At 35.4% G+C, this 24,393-nt stretch overlaps 1 protein-coding gene and 5 non-coding genes across 6 annotated transcripts in view; 4 read left to right on the top strand and 2 right to left on the bottom strand.

The window, feature by feature from the left end:
• LOC125232107 (collagen alpha-1(IX) chain-like) overlaps nt 1-24,393 on the top strand; it is a 256,174-nt gene that overhangs the window by 88,416 nt on the left and 143,365 nt on the right.
• On the top strand, nt 21,589-21,661 carry Trnan-guu. The gene has a single exon. It is a non-coding gene; the product is annotated as a tRNA-Asn (tRNA).
• Nucleotides 21,796-21,868, top strand: Trnan-guu. The gene has a single exon. It is a non-coding gene; the product is annotated as a tRNA-Asn (tRNA).
• Trnan-guu lies at nt 22,038-22,110 on the top strand. The gene has a single exon. It is a non-coding gene; the product is annotated as a tRNA-Asn (tRNA).
• Trnan-guu lies at nt 22,511-22,583 on the bottom strand. Its single transcript has one exon. It is a non-coding gene; the product is annotated as a tRNA-Asn (tRNA).
• On the bottom strand, nt 22,769-22,841 carry Trnan-guu. The gene has a single exon. It is a non-coding gene; the product is annotated as a tRNA-Asn (tRNA).

Genomic DNA, 24,393 nt, shown 5'->3' with positions numbered 1-24,393 from the left:
CGTGTGGTGCTGGACCAAGCAGTTAAAATTTTGGCACTTTTAGGTATACGTAGTGCGCGGATATTGTAAATGTTACATGTCGCGCGAGGGGCAATAAACATTAAAGAAAACCGGGTAGATCAAAATTTATAATTTCTTTGTCTGCCCCGAACATTGATATAATTAATTTCGGGTAGTTTTGTGTTGTTTACATCTTCGACGACATTTTGCTGGGACATCACTGTCACATCAGTTTGTCGTGATCACGGCCTGTGCAACCTGGCCAAAAAGTCGGAAAAAAGTTAAAATAATGATATTTGACTATAAATATGTGTCAGTTTGATTTTCATACAAAATTATTATATTTGTTAATTTTTAAAATAAATATATGTTAAGAAATACTTGTTTATTTTAAATGACCGTATGTTTGGCAGTGTCCGCCTTAGCGGACATATTAATTTATCCCAATATTTGGCAGAGTCCGCTGTGGCGGACATATTTTTTTTCCAAAACTAATAAATCTAGATTTTTTTTAATATTTTTCGGACGCTTTAAAAACACCTGCTATTCAATATATTAAGTAAAATCGGAAAATTTATGTCACCAGAGTCTCTGCCAAATTAAGGGTTAAACGCCTGTTGCATAAAATACTATATCTCTGTATCTTTTTATGATTCCACCTCGACTTTTCGGTTGACGCAACTTTTTTATATTAAATCGGCGCCTTATCTGTATTTTACTACTTCTCTCTCGATAATGAGCTCTGAAAACAAACTCACAACAAAAGTTATGGTCCTTTAGAGAGTAACGAGTAGACATCATCATCATCATGCTCTTGCCCTCTTCCCAGTATTATGGGTCGGCGCAGCAGATCTTCCTCCTCCATTCCTCTCTATCAGCCGTCACAGCGAGTAGCTATCATTATTTTCTATTACTTATTACTACTGTTTTTATCAAGTATACTGTGTACCGCACCTATCCAGGCAACCGTACTGAAGTGCCATTTCAGGCGCTGCATTGTTTGTAAAAACTTGGTAAGTTTCACAGGGAAATTGTCAATTCACCTACACCAGCTGTTGTGATAATGCGAGTGTCTGTTCAATTGCTCTTGTGATAGAACTTTGCTAAGCTACTCTGCAGTTAAAAAAGCAGGCTTCGTTAATGGCCCTCTGTTTGGCATAGCTAAACCTTTTCTCATATAAGAGTGACACAGCTATGCTTCGTTTGCCCTCAGTTAAAGAGGTCGGAATATTTTACATATCCTCCTATTTCCTTTCTATAAAAAACTACTGGTAATCCTTGACGACCGGTGTGGCTCAGTCGGTAGTGACACTGCCGGCTAAGCCGCGGTCCTGGGTTCGAATCCCGGTAAGGGCATTTATTCGTGTGATGAGCACAGATATAATTTGTTCTTGAGTCATGGATGTTTTCTACGTAGGTATATAAGCATGTATTTATCTATCTAAGTATGTATAGCGTCGCTTAGCACCCATAGTACAAGCTTTGCTTAGTTTCAGGCTAAGTTGATCTGTGTAGGTGTCCCCAATATTTATTTTATTTTATTTTTAAGAAGTCTGGACACATCGAATGTGTTTATTGTTTATTTAGTAGGTCTGTCCCTGTAGCTCAGAGTGCAATCATTGACGCACCGTATCGTAGTTATCGTAGGTAGTTATAGCTCTTCCGTATTAGTCCGACAGAGTCACGCCGTGTCTTGCGTGGGCGACGATCGCGCGACCGTCGCGCGATCGTCGCCGTCGCGTCTCATCGCATCGTCTACTTCCATATCGATAAGGTCTGATTTCGTATGCGTCGCATCGCCGTCGCGCGACCATCGCGCGACTGTCGCCCACGCAAGACACGGCGTTAGTTGCGTATCGTTTGCCACGGAGCGTCAGCGCTACGAGTACATACATTATTGAATCCATAGGTACACATTGTATAGGCTAGTTTCCTAATAGTCAAATCAGCTTCTTTTTAAGAACTGTCAAAACGATTTGCTAATATGCAAATACTATGAAATACTGAGGAGTGACGTCACGGTCAATTCATCTTTCTCTTTGACTGATTAAATAGAAATTATGTCTAAACACAACTATTGTCCATATTTTTATTCTAATTATATGGTGCTTTATTTCGTGTACTGCATAAAATATTTTATTTTAATTATAGGAAACTAGCCTATTTTTATTTAAATGGTTTCATCAGAACATTAGTTAAACATAAATTTAAAGAAAAAAGTCTACCTAAAATGAAAATACTAAAATACTTTGGTGATCTAAGGCCTGATTTATATTAAATTCAATGTATCAATGCAAGAATGTAAATAATCGAAAAATACATGCTTTTTTTATACAATGCTTATGGTTTCTAATCTCTAAGTATGTATTATCAAAGGAAAATTCCACAAAATGTCTGTCACCATTGAATTTAATGTAACTCGAAACGGTTCAACATCTCCTCGGAATCCTCCGATGGTCTAATCTCGTTAACACTTGAGCCAATTTCGTTCCGAAAATGGAAAATTTCCGGGTTTTCCAGGAAATCGTCGATAAGGTGGTTGGTAAGAGGACAATCTTTTTTAGATTATCTTTTCCAGGATTTATAATTATAGAAGTATAGATAGGTACTTTTAAAAGTGCGTCATAAATGGTTAAGAAGAAATGATACGATTGTTTTTTATACATACGTATCGTATGTGTTTTCCTCCTTCCTCCAAAGTCAATATCATTATTGGAAAGATTTTAACAGGATTTTAATACAAAACTTATGTTAATCAATGTTGGGGTACTATTTTAGCGTTTAATTTTTCTTTATGTCAGCATGCCTTCTTTTGCATGTACTCTGATTTGGCAAAATAAATGTATTCTATTCTGTTTTATTGTGATCAACGAAGATTGATGCTGAGTTTAAGTACACGCATAATCAATGTCGAGCGTTCATAGGTACGAGTACCTTGGTAAACATGAATAGTATTTTATGCAACTGGCGTTTAAGTGAGGTCAAAAAAGACGAGTGGCGTGAGTAACAATTTGAGGCGAAGCCGAAAATTGTTAATAAAAACGCCACGAGTATTTTTCGACTCAGTTAAACACCGTTGCATACAATACTTTTTCTACGACCATGCACTTAGTGTTCAATAGTTTTCTAGAATAAGTTTCGTGAAATTCGCACTGTTTCCTGTATTTGGACGCGTCGGCCTCCCCTCTGTTCCTGCACTCAACCTGTCGCTCGCACTCCCCCGCGCCGCCGGCAGCCCCCGGCTGGCGCCCCGCGCACCCGCGCTATATCCATTAAAGGCTTCCTAACAATGCTTTAAGAGCTATATCGTATGCGTGGGTTCGCGGGGCGCCGGCCGGGGGCTGGCATCTTTTATGTAGGGTTTTAAAGATCTATGCACGACACTAAATGATGAATAACACTACGGGAGTAAAAAAAACATATTTTCGTGATTAAACTTAATGATGTTTCACGGATGTGTGATTAATATCCACTAATCATGTTCATTGATTGACTCGCGATAAGAATTTAAATTAGCTGATTGGTGGATAACAAACGCATTCATGTAGCTCATTTCTAATGGAAAGGTGAGAAGATGTCCATAGGCAACAGTAATATTTTAGAATCTCATGATACTTCTCGAACAAATGAAAAATAGCAACTTAATATTTAACAGTAAAATACAGTTTAGTGTACCTGACAGTTACTTAAAGTAGAAATTGTGCATTCGCTTCCAACATTCCGTAAGTCTATCCGAAGTCTATTTTCAGACATTATCTTGTAAGTCTATTCAGAAAGTTTGTAAACTTTGGGAATGTACCGAACTAATAGACTAAGGCTTCTTCGGCTATCTTACGAACAAAGGGCTATTGTTTTGGCCCCAGACCTTGTTTTACGCTTAAAGGCTTATGCGAATCGAGCATAGGAGTAAACCTTTTATAATGACCTTGTTATCTAGTCACAGCAGATTAGAACTTGAAAGTGAAGTGAAAGAAATATTTATTTTGTACATTATCTACATAAAGATTTTTTTTTTAGTAAACTAAAGTTAGAACTGTGCTGATTTACACACCTCAGTAGGAACATATTTTCTTATTTACGGAATATTTTTCTATTTTCTATGTCTTCTTAATGCTGTAAATCATTTTCTTACATGTTATCATTTTCTTACAACGCTATTAAAAATTAAATATTATATATGGGTAAGTATATTCAAAAACTGCAGACAAATCGTGCTTGGGATTGTTTCTCATCCGTTCTTACTAACTTACTAACTTTACTCTTATATTATTATGCGGTCTTTCCGACTAGGCCCAATTTCGAAGTTACATATTTCAGGACATAAAAAAATAAATTGAATGCGTTTTAAGAGCGTAAAGTTGTACTAGACAAGAAGAACTATTATTAAGTTAACACGTTACATACATAATGCACAAATATTCCAACTACTTCTATTTTATTTTAATTTTTTGCGTAACCTTGTTCCACTCGATGGTCGAGTTCGAAACACGATTTAAGTTTTTTGTTAACTAGTGTTCGTCCTAGGGATATCTATTAAATATGACCAATGGATTAAGGATAAAAAACTGGTATACCTTCGGAGGTGTAAGAAGTGATATAAAAATACAAAAGTTATATTCAGTAGACGGTCTTTCTGGGTAGACGGTCTTCCCGACACTGACCTTATATTAAATATAAAGGCAGAGAACAGGCTCATCAAAAGCAGAAATACATTTTATATTAGTATGTAAATTAGTGTGGTATATCGCCCGACTCACTTTTTGAAGAGGCGAATACAATACAGACTACAAACTAATGACTATTACCATAACGAATGCTCTAATTGGCTTCGCTCTTTTGTAATGCTTTTAGTGAACACTTATTCATGTATTTTTTAAAGATTTATTATTGTTGATATCGGGAATGCCTGTTGCATTTTTGAGGTATATTATCTACCTACTACTGAGTGCGTTTTCAATTTAAAGAAAATAAATCTCTTTTAAGCGATATACGAAGTCACACAAAATATTAGATACATTCCTGGTTGTAGAGGCTAGTTAGGTACATATTTACAATTTATAAGCTGTCCATTGTAATTCAACGCGGAAACGCTGCGAGCGTCATGGGCACTTTTGCACCGGGAACGACAGGGAATAGTTTATTTTGATAGTTCTAAGTTTTTATTGTTATTAGTGCTTAGTTATTAGATATTATATTCACTATTAATTTATAAGACCAATAAAATACTACCACGTAATGAAACTCTTATGACATTGGAATACAAGACAGTTTACAAGTATCAACGTCATATTTTATAAAAAAAAGTTCTTCACCACATATGATTCGTTTCCGGCTTGGTCGTAAAAAATACTGATTGTGATTAATTTATTGAAATATAGAAGTTTTAATTGCTGTCTTATTTGATGATTATCTGCAGTTATCACACAAATTTACGTCGGCGACTTTCATCTTAATTTTTAGTGAACACGTATCTAATAATCTTTATGCAAATGAAAACATGCATAGTTATATAAAGGCCAGATCATAATAAATTGAACTGACCGCTTTTTATGGTAAGAGTTGCGGTTAAATTGTATCTTAAAATAGCAGTTTTATTAATATTCGTCAATTAGGGCGTGCCATTAGCGATGCAATCTAATCTGAAGTTATTCCAATCGTAAAGTTTGGTTCACGACCTCAATAATCCTGTACACTGCACTGGATACTGAGTACTGACATTTCTGACCGTCTGCAACGAGTTTTTTTTTTCGATTTTAAATACGTTAATCGATATTATTTTGGCTGCCACGTGACAGGCTTAGCCTAGTGTGGGGCCACGGGACAAATAATGTACGATTGTATTAATTTCTTTTAACAATAAACTATTCTATTCTATTCTATTCTATATCGTAAATCTCACGAAAATCGTTATGTGATAGGCTAGTTTCCTATACTTAAAATAAAACATTTTATGTAGTGCACGAATTAGTATATTATATAACGGTAACGTTATGAAGGCTATAAAAGTTGAGTACCGCGGTTAGGCCACGAAGGCTTGCCGAGTGGCCTAAGTAAGGTACGAGACTTTTATAGCCTTCATAATGTTACGATTGTATACTATACTTTTTCTACGACAGCCACATACATACCTATTCGAGAATAATAAAATGGGTTAGTTACTTACTTCATGTAATGAATGGGAATATTTGTGTGAATCGTCGTAGCATTGAGTATTCTGTCCACAATGTTGATGGCGAGAACTTGTTGCACAATTCTTCAAAATATGCCAACAACGCCGTTTCAGAGAAAGTTGAAACATTTTTTTGCAATTTCCATGTCAAAACAATCATAACATTTTTGGTACGCTTTATCTGACTTTTCATGTAAGAAATTGTCAGTCACTTTGAGCGCCCATAGCCTTGATTTCTTCGGAAGTGCATTTTTCACCAGAATCACTCATAATTACTTATGTTTTTGCACAATAACGTCGAATTAAAACAAACTACACACCACCGAAATAGTTCAAATAGTTTCGTGATAAGTTTACAAATGTCAAACATACCATAGACAAGAGAAATAGAAAATAAGCCGGTTTTCAATTACGAAAAATGTGGTTGCGTTCAAGAATATTTAAATGTCGAATGTAAAATTATTGGATAAACTTATGATTTTTACCTTTGTTTTGCAATATCTAATATGTAAAACGCATTTAAGTTTATTTTTTCATCTTGATTTAAATTATGAACCTAAATATTATATTATTTATTAAAAGTTACTTATTACTGTAAATGAAAACATACCTGATAAATGGAAGTTGTGCTTTTAAAAAAAAATTAACAGAACTCCTATATTCATATGATTACTGCTAGCAGTAATCCTATGAACCTATAGACAAATAGACTTTCTCATCGTTACTCAAATGAACTTAATTTGGATACCGCTGACAATAATCTAATTGACAGATTTAAGTGCTGGAGTAGAAAAAATATATTATTAATTAGAAGAAAAATATGGACACCAGTTATGACTAAACATAATTTCTATTTAATAAGTCAAAGAGAAATATATAAAGTCAATGAATTGACCGTGACGTCACTACTCTGTATTTCATACTAAGTCCATATAAGCACATCGTTTTGACAGTTATTAAAAAGAAGCTGATATGACTAGTAGGAAACTAGCCTATTTTAGTCGTAAACGTTTAGACGCTATTCGCTTTCACCATACCCTAAATGTCATATTTCGCGATGTTTACGTTAACGTATCATTGTAGACACACTAATCATTATACCTTTTTATTAAATAAGTTTTATAGATGTAGTACGAAAAGCTTTTTCTTCATATTTTTACGGAAACTTTCGTATTTGTCGGTTTTTGATGGTTTAGACAGTGTCAGTTAGAGATGTGTCGTTCGCGAGTGAGTGATTTAAAAGAACTATATCTTTTGACTGAACTCGTTCACTCTTCAACTCAGTAGCGATTCAACTCGCTCATTTCGCTCAGTAACTCACCTATCTCAGAGTTACTTGCGCGCTCTTTCCCACTCATGATTCGAATGAGCGGGGAGCGGGCTGAACCAAAAGAGCGAAACGATGCTAATGTTTCGAATGACAGCTTCGGAGCGATTCGGAAGGATTCGCGGTTTGGCAATATGGCGGTATCGTATCTCACGATTCGCCATCTTGCTCAAAATAGTCTGACAGATTCACTGAGCGAAATGAGTGGAATGAGCGAAAGGAGTGATATATATCACCGCGAGCGAAAGATATGAATCAATCTTTTCATCTCAGTGAAGCGTTTTGCGCATCTCTAGTGTCAGTGCGTCTTGTACCGAGACTGTCTGAAATAGCATGATACATTCGTACGTTTCTGTAACAATACTAATCAAAATATTTTCGCACTGAATCTGTAACTGTACTGTCGAATGGAGCAGTTAGAATATAGCTTACTTATTTGTCATTAACTGAAATCAAACCAAACTAAAGAAAAAGCAACCAAGCAAGATGGCGAAGCCGGGAATTATACTTATTTCTCCATGACCGGTACAAAATTGATTGTGCCAATTGATGTTTTGTCAATAACATCAGTACCTAATGGTTTCACATATAATATCCAAAACCGATCATCACATTCTATTTTATTGTTTCATTTTAGATATACTGGTTTCCGATAGTGTTTCATTGTTCTTCCCCCAAGCTATTGGAATAGAAAGACCGGCGCGGCGCCACTCCTGCGCATGATTTATGGCATTTTAAATGCACCAACTCAAATAACGACAAAGCAAATGAAGAGCAATGGAGCACTGGGATGGTTGAAACCTACTACACTGCATTACCTACTATACTAAAGTGCATTATTTGTTCTGTATTTATTTTAGGCATATAATTAACCGGGCAACTAAAATATTAAACGGGAAGTTATGTCGGGCATACAATAATATAATTTGGCTGTGTTTTAATATTGTGGCGACAAAAAAAAAATATGAGCCTCAAATATTAAGCATCATTATTATTGAAAAAACGGCAGCAAATTTCAAGCGACAAAAATATTGCCGAGGAACATTAAACAATACTTTGGCGACTAAAATAATAATTGGCACCTAGTATTGTAAAGCTTAAGATTTTTAATATTTGTAGTCATATAGATGTTAGCACCTAAATAATTATACTTAGCTCATCGTTTAAAGTAGTATTTAAATTGCGGAGGCAACTAAAAAAATATTGGGAAGTAGGTTTTCTTAAAACAGATATAAAATCGTTTCTTTATGGGAACGATGGTCTCATCGGAAGATCAGCGCTGTAAGTCACTAGCAACACGCTGAGGTGAGGCCATTTCGTGGCACTTTATTACTTTCTGTCTTCTTGTTATTAAGTATGTGTATGCCTGTGTTCACGAATAAATGTTTATTCTATTCAAACATCGTATTTGCGACCCGTAAACCACGGGTAGTATTTAAATATCTCACATCTATTTTCGAGCGAGTTGCAAGCGAGGGAACGCGACCAAATCATTTTATAATAAGTAAACAGCAAAAAGGAGTGTATAAGCTTCTAATGGGTCGGTAACGCCCCTTGAGTTGCAGGTGTCCATAGGTTACGGTGACCGCTTTCCATCAGGCCGATCGTATGCTTGTTTGCCACCGACGTGGTATTCAAAAAAAATTCCATGTTAATCGTATAGTATAATATTACAAGAGGCAGGCAAAAAGTGGGTTAGGGTTAGGTTATTTTTTTAGTAAAATATAAGTCCTACTAAATTTGCTAAGTATTTATGGCATAATTCTTAGGTACTTTGTATGAACAAAACAACGATAGCAAAAAGGAAATGAAATACAGTCCCAGAGGCATGCATCCCCAACACACATGACTCGCTATTAAAACAGAAATAGGATGAATATGGAGAACTTTTTACCGCCTAAATATTATGCAAACAAATATCTAAGGAAGTACTCTTAATTTAGAAGATTATTTTGCTCATTAACATTGTGCCAGCATAAGATTCGATATTATAAAATCTGCGGAACGATTTATGCCAAAGCATATTCTGAGTAAGGTTTTCCTGCCAAAAAAATTAATCTTTCAGAGTGATGTTAAGACTGCGTAAGGCCGGCCTTAGATTAGATAGAGTAAACGTCATGAAAAGTTAAATTAATTGTATAGACGAAGTTGCCAGCACCCCCAAATACCTAATTTCTTACCCATAAGTATAATATTTTGTCGACCGTTATATTTTATAAGAATCCTTTTTTTTATTAAAATGACAGCTCAGGTGATGAGTGCCGATCAAGTGCCGATGTATAAATTTTAAATGTAATTTTTATGTTAATTAGCTACATAAATATTTTAAAAGAACTGTATATTTTATATTAGTAGACAGCCGTTTTCCTATTAAACTGTATCTCTTAAATTGTTTCCAATATAATATTTAATTCAGTTGCCAAATAAATAGTTGGTAGTCGCGTCTGAATAAACCGTAGCCGTAATGACATTAATATGCTACCTCATATTGAAATATTTTGAGGCCCCATTTTAGTCGCCAAACTATTTTTGATACTCATTTCTATGGTTATTTAGTCGCCCGGTTAAATACGTGCCTTTATTTTATTGTCAACATAAGAAGCCCCAACACTTGCGATTTATGATGATCATTAGATCGTACGTAACACTTGTGAATAAGAATCAGGTTAATTCATAACGGTATACAATTGAATATATCGTCAGTACTTTGAATAAATCTCATATCTCTCTCTCCTATTCGAAGTTAAAACGCAGCAACTCCATATACAGTCCATAGATAGTTACTACATTTGTATTTTGATTGACACAAAAATATACGAGATTTCTTTAAAGTGGTGACGATATGTATGTATTAATATTATAGAAAAATACCAAATCCCGTAAAATCATGAACATTTATAGCTGAAGTGCTAACGTCAAATACCTGGCTCTTATTTTCAACCTACGCCTTTTCGTTTTCTTTTCTAGACGGAACCCTTTGTTAATTGCTTTTAATAAGTAATTTGAGCTGGTGAGTTTTTAATCTGACTTTGTTAACAAAGTGATCTCCATTCTTTGAACTGGCACAGATCAGTTTCTAATTATGAAAGGATCAATTTAATTATTTCTCGCCACACGAACCCAGATCCGCTACCATGAGTACCTCACGTTTTTGAATACGTTAATAGTACTAACTTGATAAGGTACGAGTATGATATGTGTCCCGGAAATGCTCTCTTATTAAAAAATAGGTTCGACTCACAGAAATATACTAGTTAATCTATTTGTATAAGGGCCGCGCGTGTCACATTTTGCACTGACGTAACATTTTGTTACTTACCCGTTACATAAAAAAAATATCTAGAGTGTTCGTAATTTTTGTATTTTTGAAATATTGTGTAATGAAGCATTTTTATGTTTTGGTTGTTTTCCACCTACAAAAAATGTCGCGCGAAAGCTGTAAGCTGAAAGTAAGAACGGACTACCTAGCATAGCGGCATTTTGAGTTCGTTTGACACTAAGTAAATAGATGCGTTTGCTTTAATCTACTTATAGTATTTGGCATGCTTCGAATCGAATAAAATTGGTGATTCTTCATCAGGTACAAAGAGGATCGAGTATTATAGAGAGTTACTTTCAAAGTAAAATGTGTAATCACAGTGCATAGACTGCCATCTCTCGACACAGGCTTGAAACTTTTGAACCTCAGTTTTGACAATTTGGCCCATATTGTTAGCTTGATATGTGTTAAAATGTCAAATATTAATATTAGCGCCATCTATCCAAGCGTTCCCCAAAGGTGTAACGCTATCTAGGCCACCGTACCTTTTTCTCTAGGGCTTTGGGGTACGTTTTTTTCTTAGACTTTATCCGTCTATAAGGAGTTACATATGTCTTTGATCAGGTATAACATGAGTGCTCATGGCGGCGTTTACACTTGTGCTTTTCAATAGTTAATAAAATATGTATCACGTAATCTTTACTTCTATAGTCACGAAATATCTTTGTCAGGGGTTCGAGAACTTGCGACAGGCGTATTCATTACAAATCGCCTGGCATCTCCTTCCATCCGATCTCCTTCCTATATTTGTAGTAAGTTACGTCCCTTTTGGATCTAGTAAGTAACAGGGCGTTTTTCACATTGTCCATGGAATAATTATAATTTTCGTATTCTAAAACGTCGAACACTCATAGTAGACGCACAGATGTTTTGATAATTGAAGCGATCTATTTCATACTTTATCAACTTTGTAATTGGATTGTCAACCTTGTTTGTGATTTCTTGTAAAATTCAAACGTAATTACAAAACCATTTAGAGTAAGTGCCTAGTAACTAAACTTCAATTATCAGATTGACGTCGTATTTGTAAAGTGCTTTAATGTTTATTGTGTTATTCTTATTTTTTGTTTTAATTTAATTCACAAGGTTAACTTTTAATCATTTTTTTACGTTATAAATAGGTTTAGTTGCTAAACTTTAGCTACATTTTACTTAATAATCTTCATCGCTGACAGTAACCGCGCTTTACTGTTATCGTATTGAAAGCATGGAAAAGACGAAATACGTTTTATTAAGTATCACGCTATTTAAAATGTTTCCTCCCAAATGATGAGTTATGACAATAATTATAATACATTGTTACCCATAATTGAATATAATTTGAGTAAAAAATGCCATGAATATTACAAAATTGAAAAAAATGGTAACGGAATGGGAAAAAATTTTTCACTACAGCGAGGAAACTACAACGCAAAAAATGCGTTTATCACTGCTTCCAGTAGTTCCACAGGTGGTAAATCATCTTAATTACTAGATTCACCTACTTTTATCAATTTTAAAGCAGTTCATTTGACTTTATTCAAGGTCAAATTACTTTACCCACTAGTGGATAAAATGCGTTTTTACTCGCTGGTATTAAAGGACAAAATACGTGTTTCCGAGCTAGTGAGGGGAAAAAACCTTTTTTCTCCTAGTAGGATTAAAAGAGCTCGCGATTCTGAGTGGACCCCACACAAAAATTTCCAACTCCAAAAAAAGTGGGGTGGACAACTTTGAAAACAAAATGGCCCAATTACATTGAATTTAATTGAACTATAAATTTTTCTTTTCTGTACATAGTGTTCGTTTGTCTATCATGTTTTTATTAGTTTTTTTCCTCTCAATTCGCTCAAAGGTTGACTGGATAGGGATAAGTTCGCCTTTGTACACCATAACTATACTATATTTCTATGTCCTAACTTGTCTTATGTACAATAAAGTGTTTACATACATACATACATTACAATATTGTAGATGTAGATACTAGGCCACCCAAGGCTAATAATTAAATAAATTATTAAATGTCTATTATATTTATAGAAGTATACCTAGTAATAGCCAATAACTTCTAATTTACAGCTGTGTCTCTTTAGAATATACATAAGTTTCTGTCAACTAAAACACCTTTTAGTACTCTTTAGGACACTTAAGGTTTTTAACATAGAATCACTTAAAATTTGTTTTGTCATAAATATACACCGTGTTTCCGGTATCACTCAAAACCTCAGACACCCCAACTGATTTTTATTTTTTTAAACGTATCTAGAATGTTCATTTTTTAATCTGATGATTATTATTTGTTTAAATTGAATTTTTAATTTTCTGTGCAGCTCTACTCGGCTTTTAACTCTACACTCAATAAAATAATTGCTAGCTACCATCATAAGCCTTCAAACTGTTTAATTGTGTACGTTACTGCAACGACACAAGGTTTACCAATAGACAGCTATGGCAATGTAAAGCACTTTAACCTGTCTCACAGTAAACTTCAAATTGGACAGGTGACTCAGTAAGCAAATTTAAACCTAAAATTCAAAATGACAAGGTTGTAATTAGGTACGAGTTCAGTTTGTTATGACTTATGATAAACTTTAAATTTAAACTGACGCACAACGTCTATTACGTAGCAGAAAAAAAAATCGTCCAAGTAACCAGCCAGTATTTAATACCCTTAAATACTGAAAAAGGTATACAACCTCTAACAATATGATATGCACAATGTTGTATTACGAATTTGTAGAATGGGCACGTAAACAATAACTAATAATACAAATTAAAACAAAAAATATTACCCCCATCAAGATATACCTCAATCGATTCTACTCTCGATTCTGAACAAACAGTTTTCAGGTTTTTAGTGTTAAGTGAAACACGGTGTAAATAGTACATAATATAATAAAATTTAATGAGTTATTTTGTGACTTCGCGAGATTTTCAAGTATAATAAACTGGAGGTTTATTTTGCTATTTTATAAAGAATGTTTTAAGATCAATATAGGCTAGGCCGGTAGTACGTTAACGCGTGAGAGATAATCAATTTGAATAAGAAATTAAATTTTCAGAATGGCATGATTCATATATATATTAACAAAAAATATGTTTCTTTTACGAATAACGTATATTCGCTCAACAATAAATGTCGTCCAATAAGTGTTGATGATTTTTATCAGTATCCAAACATTATCTAAAACGAATACCATAATATTTAACGGAAAATTAAATGAATAAGATTTTAAAATAGAATCTACCAACTAGACATAATTCTCCCGTCTTTAGATTGTGCTCCACTAACAAGCTTGAAGCTATTTGTGGAGAACTGTCATTTAAAGTTTGCGTCAAGTCTTTGGAGAGCGAGTTTAATTAGTATGAATACTGAATTAAACTGATTAGTATTCAGTAGTTCGGGGTATTTATTATTATTCGCGGAAGGGTATAAATATTTAAGCGTTGATGTGTGCAGTAGACTGTTACTGCGTTATACAGCTGACAAAAGGATGATTAGATAACAAAAGGAAAGGAAGGGAAGAAAAGGATTAGGAGAAGGAAAGGATTAGATAACAAAAGGTGGCGGTATGAGTTTTCTCTGCCAAAAATATGGCAGGTCGTGCTGCTCGCGAATTGGCCTCCACAGTCACCAAACCCGTTGTCGAAACAGCAATGTGTAAATCGTCTGCAATAGACGCAAAGATCTGTGATGATGTATCAATATTTTTCTTTAATAAATAATATTTCATTGCTGATTAAACACCATAGACAGGGCAGGCCGGGGTTCGGGTAGACCAAAAAGGAGATGGCGGAATGACCTGGACGCAATCTACCCAAAATGGTCGGAAAATGTTGACAACAGGGTCGAGTGGAAAAAACGAGGGAGGCCTTTGGGACACTAAAAGAGGCTAAAGAAACAAAACTTTTTTTAATACGCAAAGAATACTTAACTATTTAGAAAAAATAATCAACAGACCCAAGTACATTTATGTTTCATTGTTTTATCACAGCTATAAAATGTAGGTAGGTACAACTTCACACAATTCTTAGCTAGCATTCCGCATCGCTCTTTTATAGTGAAGCGACAGAACCAGATGCGTTTCAATCGCCGCGTAGTGTCAACAATTGTCATTTCGGTTACTCGACTTTGCGGAAAGGTAAGATTCTATCGTAAAATGTATACTTATTTATCTCCAAATTATTACTAAACCAGTGAGGTACAACCTCGGCCTTGTCGTCACTTTCCATCAGGTGCGACTAAAGTCAATCACTGGCCAGTTTATAATTAAAAAAAAATCTCCAATACATTCCACACACTCACAAACCTTTCCGCACAATCTCGTACCGAAAATACTCTTTTCCCCTCACTAGCTCGGAAACACGTGTTTTGTCCTTTAATACCAGTGGGTAAAAACGCATTTTATCCACTAGTGGGTAAAGTAATTTGACCTTGAATAAAGTCAAATTAACTGCTTTAAAATTAATAAAAGTAGGTGAATCTAGTAATAAAGATGATTTACCACCTGTGGAACTACTGGAAGCAGTAATAAACGCATTTTTTGCGTTGTAGTTTCCTCGCTATAGTGAGGGGAAAAGTTTTGTGTTACACTCGGGTGCAAATGTATTTTACTTCTCGTGTAAACTCGCAAGTTCAGGATTCTATTCTCGAACCACTCGCTTCGCTCGTGGTTCAACTATAGAATCCTTTCACTTGCTCGTTTTTCAATTCCACACTCGGCGTTAAAATACAACTTTGCCCCCTTGTATAACAAATAACTATAAACGGTGCCCATATTTTTTGTTACACCTTGTATAAAGTATTGTTAGAACAGGAATGAGGCTGAACCTATTAAGCGTTTTACAACAACGCATAATGTAAGCACTAAAAGCACCATGTTGGGTGTGAAAGCGTTTACGAGCATCCATAATAGGCAAATCGCGTCATGTGGTGATGTTATTTGGCTGCGTTTGGTTCAGAATATCGCGAAAACTGTATTCAAATAATTTTATTATTTACTAGCCTTTGCCCGCAGCTTCGCTCGCGTTAGAAAGAGACTAAAAGTAGCAGCCTATGTCACTCTCCACTCCTTCAGCTATCTTCACTTAAAAAATCACGTCAATTTGTAGCTCCGTTTTGCCGTGAAAGACGGACAAATAAACAGACACACACACTTTCCCATTTATAATATTAGTATAGATTCATTTTACTTTTTAAGTTAGCTTTTTATAATATGAAAATCAAAGTAAAATACAAAAATACTTACAAAACAATATAAAATACCTGAACACATTATAAAAAACCTAACCTAGGGTGCCGCCAGTAGCGGGGCAGGGCCCAAGCTGCCGGTGATTAGGGCTGCAGAGCGTCGGACTATCCGCGCCGTGTCCAAGATCGCCTTCTGCATCTGGCCCTTGATCCAGCCACCTAGCGAGAGTCTCTTGAAACTTTTATTATTATTGTACCTAGAATTGTTATTCACGTATTATTAAATCTAATGAATGCTCGACGTGTCACGATACTATTTGAGAGGATCTTTAATTAAGTAGCAACGAATTGCTTTTACTACGAGATCGTGGTGTGTCTTTGAAACTCACGGGAGTTTTATAAGTAGTTATTTGAATTTTATAAATTGTACATCAACTACACACCCGTAAGGTGAAATATCTATTTTGGCTCTTTTTTATAAGACGTTCTCCACTTTCTTCAGTTCACGTTACTTTTAACCGCACTGAATTCTAAAATTTCAATGAAATCGTGCCAAGAAATAGGACACCGCGCGTCCACACCGACTGATTTATATCCAAGCTGGTGACACAAGACTTGTTCGATTCACACCGCTCTCCACAATTGACTTTTTGAGCAGCAAACAAAGCAAAAAGCCCCGGAATCCTTTGAAAATCAACATTTATGAGATCGTAAGCGAAGGGGTTGGCTCACAGACCACCTCAACTACTAGACGGAGCATTTAAGCCAAGTCAGTCACAAGTATGTTCTTCCGTAGTAATTTTGTATGGGAACGCAACCGCTTGATCCAGTTTTTTCGACATTTTTATGTAGGTATTCAGCTCGTTTAATTTTGGAATATTTTAATGAGTTTTGGGGTTGCACCTGTTCTATGATATTATACTACAACTGAAATTGTAATCCAAATAAGGCCTAGTTAGCCTTCGGGTTGGAATTAAAGTCAGATGTCATTCGCTTCCATAAAACTTGTGGCTACTCCAAATCTTGTGATTAGGCTCCCATGACCCATGAGGCGTGGCGAATGCCGGGATAACACAAGGGGATGATGATGACCAAATAATGGTGTAAAATGTACCTACTAAATTGCTTTGCTCAAATCTTGGTATTTTACCAGTACACATGTCTGCCGAATGGCACAAACGCTCACGAAACGAAACGCTCGTACTTATAGATATCTATCTCTATCGCTCGTGCGTACTGGCGCGACAGAGCCAGACTACCTTTCGCGGCGTTTCGTTTTCGTTTCGCGTCGCAGAAATGCCATTCGGCTACGGCACCTGGTGAGGTGACCACGCCCTCTTTGTAAACGCTTGTAGCGGTATCTGTGTTAGTCTGTGGTTTGGCCACAAATCTCTCTTGGTGTTCGCGATGTTGCCATTTCGCGCCGTCAAGAGGTGAGCCTTGCAAGCATCTTAGGGTAATCCGATAAATTTATTTACGGACTTGGATTTAAAGTTTTAAGACGGTTTTATTTGAGATCTCAGTTTAAGCTTTGACTCCTGTTTCAAATAGTTTAAATTTTCTTGATGATTTACTCACTGATAATTATGTTGGTTTACGTCTAGTATTGATGTATTTTAAAACAATCTAAAATGTTTAAACATCTTACACCGTGTAAGATACACGTAAACACGTGTTTCGTGTAAGTTACATGTAAACATAATCTAAATAAATGAACGTATTACGAGTAAATATAGATAATATTGGAGGTCGTATAAATATTCGACTATAAGCACTATGCTGGCGTGAAGTCGACTTATTACTTAGGTACGTGACAGCAGTTAAAAATTAAAAATATTAATGTTTTGTACTATCTTGTTTGCAAACATGTCATATATTTCAAGTGACTTATTGCTCACCACGATAACTAGTATTTACTAACAGACTCCATCAGATCTCTGCTTGAGCCTAAGTGATAGGTTCTAACGATTGGTAAAAGATACTCAGTTCTCATCTACTTCAAATACAAGTTGTATACATAATTCTAGTGGTATCTCTTTCTAATCTATCTGCCCCCATAGTACTAAAGCTCCTTCATTAAATAAATACTTACCGTAAAACAGTCAACGCATTCAAATCTAATTTTGAATTCAAATAATACCTGTCTCATACTCTCGACTGATTCAGACTGACTGATTATTCTGACTCAGAGTCAGTCAAATAGAGAATTCAGTTTTGAAGAAAACAAGAAAACCTATTTACATCGCAACGAGCTTGGTTTGTTATGCTCTTTGAAGTTCAAATTTATGATTTCACGTTTGCTTCTTTAAGTGAACACAGAATAGTGCATGTCATATTTTCTATTTTTGATTCAATATCTGCAATAAAGTTTTCTGGAGCTTAGCGTGGGACTTTGTCGATTTGTTCAGGAATATTTCTGTTGTTTTGCATTACTTTGCTTAAAACTGGCATAATCTTATACAAAGTGGTTACAAACATTTTCTGAGTCGCTTACGCTATTTGAAGTAAACAATTCAATTCTAGGATTAAATTCAAAACTCACTACCTGATACCTTTTGTAACAGGGTAGGGACTTCTTGTTTCTACTGAAGTGTTTCGTGTTTAAAGTTATATCACATAATTATATAAATTGAAACAGATATTATACACGAAAGAAAAAAACGCCAAGGCCTACTGGTGGCCGAGCCGGGAATCGTTCCCTAGTTATATCACATATGATATAAAAATCTACTGTGATTTTTCTGTTTTACATTACCTCTAGATATGATTCAAATCTAAATGTAAAAAAAAACTCACAGTGGATTTTTAGTTCAACTGATTAGTTCTAACAATACTAGTACAGTGCTCTTTCTCACCATGTTGGGAAAGTCTTAATGAACTCAAATTAGCACACGTTAAATTAAAGCTCATTGGCTCCTGTTAATTTGGCAGCCTAATTAAGAGGTGTCGGAAACGTACAGTTCCATCAAGCCCTCGAAGTTACAGTGGGAACTGTGGCGGGGAAGTTTTTAGACGCTTGATTTGCAGAAACGCAACTTTTGACGTAAGATTTTGACTTTTTAGAATATTAGCGAAAAAATCACGGGTAGCATTTGTTGTACTTATAGAGATTTTGAACAGTGAGCTCAAAAAGTTACTTACAAAAAACGTTTTTTTTTGCGATGGGAGACAAACGAGCAGAAAGGTCGATGGTAAGCGATCATTGCGCCCGCCCATGGACACGCGAAACACCAGAAATGTTGGAGGTGCGGTGCCGGGATTTAAGACGGGTGTACGCTCTTTTCTTAAGTTTGAAGATCGTATTGGTTCGTAAGTACCACAGGCGGGAATTCATTCGTTTAGCCGTGCGGGGCTGGAAGTTTCTGGAGAAACGCATATTAGACGACACCATCAGCCAGCTAAATGATGGAGATGGAAATGTTGTCGCGTACGGCGATGGCGGAAAGAAGCGGCAGGTTAATCCGAACAATTCCTCGGAGCACTCCCCATTTTACACTGATCATCTCATTTCTACATACATTTTCCTTGTCGTTTACGATATCGGGTAACATATTCGAAAAAATCTAAATTAATGTTACGAGTAAGATGGTGTGGTACCTACATGTACAAAAAGGTGAGATTACACATTCGAGATTTAATTTACGCTGTGATAAGAAATTGTCAATAAGCAATATTATTTTCAATACTGAAATTTAGACTTCTTTTTATCCTTGAAGTAAAAACGTCTGACTAGGGTACGTAGCCGAATGCACAAACGCTCACGAAACGAAACGCTCGTAGATATCTATCTCTATCGCTCTTGCGTATTGGCGCGACAGAGCTAGAATACCTTTCGTGGCGTTTCGTTTTCGTTTCGCGTCGCAGAAATGCCATTCGGCTACGGCACCAGATTTGACATCTGAATAGACGCAAAACACCTTAATGTATTTCACATTGGACGACCTTTCTATTATATATATGCAATATATTATGCTCAGTTCTCACAAAGAAAATACCACTAAAAGCAATTAATTGTCCCGCGTTCGATCACAATTATCCCATTGTGTCACGTAATATGCCATATGGCGCGGTTCGAAGAGGGTATTTTGTGTGTTCAATAAGTACAGTTGCCATCATATACTTAGTACCTATATCGAACCGCCCAAGGTTATCACAGATAAAAATCAAGATATAGGAAAGTAACCCATCGGATTAGAAGATCAGATGACAGTCACTTTTGTAAACGCTTACGCCAAATCTTGAGATTAGTTGCCAAAGCCGACCCCAGGCCATGAGCCGTGGCAAATGCCGGGATATCGCACGGAGAATGATTACAAAACAAAAAAAAATATATAGGAAACTTAAAAAATTAATTGATAATCTCAGACTCAAGTAAAATCATATGAAACGGTAAAGTGACAACATACTACATTTAAATCCATTGAAATGCATTCATAATTATTTATAGAAATAAACATTTTCTGAATGACCAATTAAATTACTGCTGCTCAATACGTCGAGTGCTTTGTTGATTCACGTGCGATAAATTTACATACTTACATTTCAATTCATAAGGCACATGATTACTGCGTTGTTTTCTTAGCAAACACATTGATTTCTCTTTTGAATGATTTCATAATATGTTATTATTCGAGTTATCAGTTTTAAATTACGGTTTTTTTTTTCTCTTCTACATATTTTTACGATTGTTCATATACAAGTGTGTATGTACAATTGTAGATTTTTTTATACTTACCGTATAATGCGATAATTTTTATAAACGCTTGTAAACATAGTAAAAAATTTAACTAATTATATAAAAAAAGTATTATTTAGTTTGGGTTACAGGTGTTTAATAGTTATTTGTTAGACAAGGGGGCAAAGTTGTATTTTAACGCCGAGTGTGGAATTGGAAAACGAGCAAGTGAAAGGGTTCTATAGTTGAACCACGAGCGAAGCGAGTGGTTCGAGAATAGAATCCTGAACTTGCGAGTTTTTTAACACACGAGAAGTAAAATACATTTGCACCCGAGTGTAACACAAAACTTTTCCCCTCACTATACCGAGGAAACTACAACGTAAAAAATACGTTTATCAGTGCTTCCAGTAGTTCCACAAGTGGTAAATCATCTTTATTACTAGATTCACCTACTTTTATCAATTTTAAAGCAGTTAATTTGACTTTATTCAAGGTCAAATTACTTTACCCACTAGTTGATAAAATGCGTTTTTACCTGCTGGTATTAAAGGACAAAACACGTGTTTCCGAGCTAGTGAGGGGAAAATACTTATATTACCTGTACGTGGTTTAATGTGACAAATCGACTGCCAAATAGAGAGAAAATGATAATTCTGTCAATGTCAACAATATAAGCAACGTGCATGAAGAAGTAGCGCTACTACAACTGTCAAAAATTTGTTTATGGACATGTCAAATAATGCTAGCAGCGTCCGTAGGACTAAATGACTAAGAAAAAAAATAACAGAATAACCAACAAAGTACGGGCAACAGCAGTCATCCACTTATGTTACTATATGACAGTATGCTGCATATCAATACTTTTTTTTTATATCAGCATGCATACCTACCTATACCGATAGTCAATTTCGTCGGCTCTCTCAACGCCTCCGTGGCGCAATGGTTAGCGCGTTCGGCTGTTAACCGAAAGGTTGGTGGTTCGAGCCCACCCGGGGGCGATTATTTTATGTTATTTTTCTAGAAATATGTAATTTGGAATGATGACAGCGTAGGTTAATTACTGATTATTGTTTTTTTTTATTATTTGCGTAGCTGAAGTTACAGAACAGCTGGTTTCGGTAAAATTTTCAACGCCTCCGTGGCGCAATGGTTAGCGCGTTCGGCTGTTAACCGAAAGGTTGGTGGTTCGAGCCCACCCGGGGGCGGTTATTTTATGTTATTTTTTTTAAAAGACATTAATTGCAATGACGTAACAGTTTGACAATTTTTAATTAATACCAATTATCAAGAGATACATAGGTTGATTCATATTTATTTGTTTTTTACTTACATACTTTGTGTAACAGAACAGCTGGTTTCGTTAATCTTTTCAACGCCTCCGTGGCGCAATGGTTAGCGCGTTCGGCTGTTAACCGAAAGGTTGGTGGTTCGAGCCCACCCGGGGGCGGTTATTTTCTATTTTATGCTACATTCTATGGCTAATAAAAATATTCCACGTGTTAAAAAATCTAAAAAATAAATAACTGTCAAATTTTACACAAAGTGGGATAAAAAAATACCAATAATATTATCATTGACGATTTAAGTATAAAATTGCCATTTTAATAAATATTGTTTTCTTATTTTTTTACATGATGACAGTTGACAATGTTGACATATTTCATGATTGATTGATTATTGACATAAATACGTTATTTCTCTTTTTTCAGTTGAGAGAAAGTTACTTGATATAGTTCCATCCGAAAATAAAGCTGGTAATAATCATTAGGCATTTCTTTAGGAGCAATGAGAACCCAATGTGCACCATATGATAAACTAAACAGAATGTAAAAAACAATAAAACGTTTCGCCCCCGGGTGGGCTCGAACCACCAACCTTTCGGTTAACAGCCGAACGCGCTAACCATTGCGCCACGGAGGCGTTGAACAATTTGCTGAAACCAGCTGTTCTGTAACACAAGTAATTAAAAGACAAAAATAAATATTATTTATAATCAACCAACATATCACTCGATGCACATGTTTTTATTATTGTGATCAATGTTTGTCAAACTGTCACATCACTATTTTAAATAATGACATTCTAGTAAAATAATACAAAATGATCGCCCCCGGGTGGGCTCGAACCACCAACCTTTCGGTTAACAGCCGAACGCGCTAACCATTGCGCCACGGAGGCATGTCGCTACTCAGCGAATTTCACCATTCCTTCGCATCACCAAAAATATTGAAGTGATAATGGCACACAAACGTTCTAATTTTAGGTTCCTATCTATTGTTAAGACCTTTCAACTCTAGCGGATCTCGCTGACCTTTGGCAAGGAACAGAACTACAGATCTATAATATTTTAGCTTTTGTGTTGAGTTTGCTTTAATACGGCTACGAGTTTATAAGAATTATAAGTTAGAAAAAATATTTTATTTTATACTTCGTCGGTGGGAAACAAGCATACGGCCCGCCTGATGGAAAGCGATCACCGTAACCATGGACGCGTGCAACTCAAGGAGTGTCACATGCGCGTTGCCAACCCATTAGAAACTTGTACACTCCTCTTTGCTGTGTTAAGTACAAACAATACAAGTACAAGTTCCTGTGTTTGTGTGTAAGTGTGTGTTTCTGACGAATTGGCGTTCCAGTAAAATTATTGTCAAATTTATTTATCATTTGACCTTCGGGAACTTCACCTTCGTCAGCTGTGATAACACCAAATGTTTGTTTACTCAATGACATCACTATCGATTATTATAACACAAGATAATCTTATCCGATTTTATGTTACAATTTATGCCGGATAACAAGTTCAATTGTATAATTATTACACTTATAAATTATAAGTTATAATTAAGAGTATAATTATTACAATGTCAATTTTGATGTCATGCCAACGTCAATGGGCACTTTATCGCGTGATAGTAAACGTTATATTTGATACCTTTTTAACGTTTATATCCTAGTGCTACTGTGGTAAAATTGTAGTCGACTCAGCTTGGCGTTACTCTAAATTTAATTTAAAACTCGTTTTCAAATGCTAAAAAAAACACTCGAAAACACAATCTTGGAAAATATATTCCTCGCTTTCATATTTCCTTATGCAATACAATCCATAAAGAAAACATTATGAAACACTACATAACAGTATCAAGCGAACCTCTCCTCATTTCATATTCTGAGAAACACAAAACACATTTTACTACAAAATACGTCTCTCTGGAGGATTCTAGAACACTGTGCATTTTCTTTCAATGAAACCTAACGCACGAGGAAACCCCGGGGAACTAGAGGAGTGGTGTGGGCTAGATATAGGTACTGAATACTACGCATACATTATACCTAAGCATCATTTATTTTACAGTGCATAGTATAGTGAGCTTAGGTTGGCAAAGAAATACTTTATACTTATGTCGAAACTTTGATGGACCAAATCTACTTTAAAACATTGTAAAATATGTATACGTGAGAATAAGTTTAATAGTATTAATTATTCGCAACTTTTTTTGATTTAAAATACTCCTTCCAGCCGTGTTTTAATACATCGCCACTCATTGCAAATTTCCTGTCTTTGCAGTTTTTTTTTTGCAAACCATGTTGATTGTGCAAAGTTAATATATTATATTTTCTAAATGTATGGAGCAATCCTTACACTGAGAGAAAATACAACCAGTTTTCATGTTCGTTCAACAAGTTTTTTGGTTAAAATAGCGCCCACGTGCTCTTTGGTTCAAACAACAAG

This window comes from Leguminivora glycinivorella, chromosome 12 (assembly GCF_023078275.1).
Source record: "Leguminivora glycinivorella isolate SPB_JAAS2020 chromosome 12, LegGlyc_1.1, whole genome shotgun sequence".
Taxonomy (NCBI): Eukaryota; Metazoa; Arthropoda; class Insecta; order Lepidoptera; family Tortricidae; genus Leguminivora; species Leguminivora glycinivorella.
This window is presented reverse-complemented; position numbering and strand designations above follow the sequence as displayed.